The 3118-nt window shown below is 34.9% G+C and overlaps 1 long non-coding RNA gene across 1 annotated transcript; it reads right to left on the reverse strand.

The window, feature by feature from the left end:
* Window positions 1-213: 213 nt before the first annotated feature.
* On the reverse strand, window positions 214-2839 carry LOC137024777 (uncharacterized). The gene is made up of 4 exons (XR_010895749.1): window positions 2786-2839; window positions 1242-1355; window positions 880-963; window positions 214-633 (listed from the first exon to the last, which is right to left on the reverse strand). It is a non-coding gene; the product is annotated as an uncharacterized lncRNA (long non-coding RNA).
* Between the last annotated feature and the right edge of the window lie 279 nt (window positions 2840-3118).

Genomic DNA, 3118 nt, shown 5'->3' on the forward strand with positions numbered 1-3118 from the left:
CTATGTTTGACCACACTCAATAAACATTGACCATTTATCACTGGAAAATAACAGATCCAATCCTGAGATCCAGAAAGAAAACAAATCAGACTTTATCAGGACAGACTGGTGTTTTGTTTTTCAATCCCAGAACAGGAAGCCTGCTAAAGGAGACACAAAGGACTGAGACTTTGAGGAATTTTATGAATAATTTTAATATTTTCTTTTGCTTTACAAGTTTTAAACATTCAGTTTTGTATCAGTAATATTTGTTAAGGTATTTAAAGAGTTTATTATCTTTAAAGTAAAAAAGAGTGAGTTTCACTGATGATCAGGCAGCATTGTTGATATAAAGAAAATTGTGAAACAGTATCTTGTCTTGAATAGTAATTGTTTACACGAGTGACTAATAAATCTGTTACTATATGATCCAGTGATTACATTCATGTCCTCTTTTTAGAGAAAGGAAAGCAGATATAAAGGACAATAAATCACTGGAAGAACCTGTGTGTCCTGTGAAAGAGTAAAGCCCAACAGCAGGACCACAGCTCTGTCCACTTTTTAAGATTCATATTTAGGAGCAGAACATTCACTGTATTGTGGGGGATTTACTGCAGGATGGTGAGGCATGGAAGAGTCGCTGACCAGAGGAACCTGCAAGAAAAACAGATGTGCCATCAGCTTCAATGTTATTTATGCTCAATTAATTAATGTTCAATTCTTGAACAATCACACACACACACAGGAATAATCTTACCAATCCCAAACTTTTTGTCGGGAGTGTGTGTGTATAAATATATATATAAAATCAAACCTAATCCAAATAATGGACCGTTTTTTTTTTTTTTTTTACGATTTTACACAAAGTCCAGTTAGACTGGGGCTACAAGCTTCTCTTACCTCTGATTTGATAAGATCATGGGATTGATTGGGTCTAAAGACGGCATAGGGCTGTGGAATTACAACTTGGTGAACATTCAGCACCTTTGGAGAAATGCACATGTAGTGTTTTATACCTTCTTACTGTCATATAAATTCAATAACATTGGCAGACAGTTCCAGTATTACAGGTTTATAGACAGCACTGCATTTCAAATGGAAATGGAAAAAAGACAAAAATCCTGCTGAAAGGTTTTGTGGAAACGTGTCTTTGTGCAGTTTTGTTAAAAACTACCTATTTTTCTGTTGATCTGCAATGTCCTAACAACCACCCAGACCACCGTAGCAGCCACTCATCTTCTTGACCTGAACACATGACTCACCTGAGCAGCACAGCAGGCGTTGGCTTTACAGGCAAATGCTGACAGACAGATGGAGATGATGAACTCAAGGACAGTGAATACCAAAGACACTCCACTGATCCCATGAAAGAGAGTCTGAAACAAACCACTCATCATTAGCACAAATATTAATCAAATAAATAATAGTTACTCACACTGGTACGCTGGCTGAAAGTGCAGAATGTACAATCCTTGAGGTTCATTTGTTAATATAACATAAACTAGACTGAATGTATCTTTATAATAGTGTGTTGCATGGATCTCAGTCGCTTCACCAGGAGCTTGTGTGCTTGTCCTGTTTAAGATGAGAATAATTAACAAAAAGAAATATACATCTAAACTAAATCTCAATCAGATGTTGCAGAAGTGGGCAACACTCTCGAAATGTGTTTAAATGAAACAAACTAAGCCTTTGAACACTTGGAAAGTGATTTTTTACAGTTTTTCCTCATAAATTTGTTTACACACCATTCTATAGGCCTGTAAGTAAGCATATGAAATATGAAGTGTGGTATGTTGGACACTTCATGCACTTCACAGTCACAGCTTTAATTACGTGGAGGAAAGAGAGGAGTGATCAGCTTCTGATGATGGCTGTGTGGCAATAAACAACAATAATGTGTATCGATTCTATACGCAAAAATGATGATATCAAGCAATTGATTATCTTCAGAAAATTTTGACTAAAAAGCTCAATTCATATGGATTAATTTTATGATCTCTTTATGAAGCGTCAAAGATCAAGGTTCAGGCAGTCTATGGATGGACAGACATCTCTCAGATTCCATCGAAAACAAATTAATTTGTCCTGAAGATGAATGAAAGATGGTCAAGGACAGGTGCGTTTACAGAGTGACCTTGTTCTTACTGGTACGGGACTTTCACAGTTTCTCAAAACGTTTTGAAGTAACGTATCCCTCTTTTTCATTGGTGAATGACTCGTGATATGTGAATATTGACTTCATGTTAATGTACCAGTCAAGTTAATAAATGCTTTTTTTTTTATATTTGTATTGCATTCATGTAGTTAACTGGTCAAAGCACATCTGACACAAACCTGTTTGATTTATGGCACATTATTAGTGTGTTAAATATTCAAACACTGTCTGTGTGAAGAAGAATAACACTCTGGATGAGTTCAAACTAACACAAAATGTGGTGTCCTGAACTAGACACACAGGTGTGTTAGGAAAATAAGTGTGTTGTTTTTAATACATCCTTATTAAGTGTGTATTTTCCTCTCTCTCCCTTCTCTTCCCCTTCTTCCTCGAACACCCAATATGGATGTCAATATACAGTATTAATAAATCTTTTAATAAATAATTTTAAGGCAATGAAATAAAATGTTTGAAAAACAGGGAAAATTATGAACAGCGACTCTCTATTTTAAACTAAATTAATGAGTAAATAAACTCAATGTTCACAACAACAGTCGTTTCCCAATTCAGATAAAACTATACGATTATCAGAGAGTTCTGCATATATATATATATATATAAACACTTTTTATGATTAAAAACACAAACCTTTCTTCAGCTAAATCACAACAGAGCAGCTGCGCGGCGCATCCTTATGACGTCAAACCTGCATTCCAAAATAAAAGTCCCACTTTACCAGTTATATTTATTTTTTTTAAAATAATAAAAGTACATTTTAAATGGGTGGTGATCAAACCACGGTTATATCCTAAAAGCATTTTAGAGTACAAAAGTAAATACTTTAAATAATTTTAATGTAATTTAAACATTAATGTAAACTGTGATGGCAATTACTGCAAACAGCAGCTGGTGATTCTCCAATTCTGACAGTCTGCAAAAGCATCTCAAGCTACAGTTCTGCTTATCTTCATACCCCTTGCA

The sequence above is a fragment of the Chanodichthys erythropterus genome, chromosome 8 (assembly GCF_024489055.1).
Source record: "Chanodichthys erythropterus isolate Z2021 chromosome 8, ASM2448905v1, whole genome shotgun sequence".
Lineage (NCBI taxonomy): Eukaryota > Metazoa > Chordata > Actinopteri > Cypriniformes > Xenocyprididae > Chanodichthys > Chanodichthys erythropterus.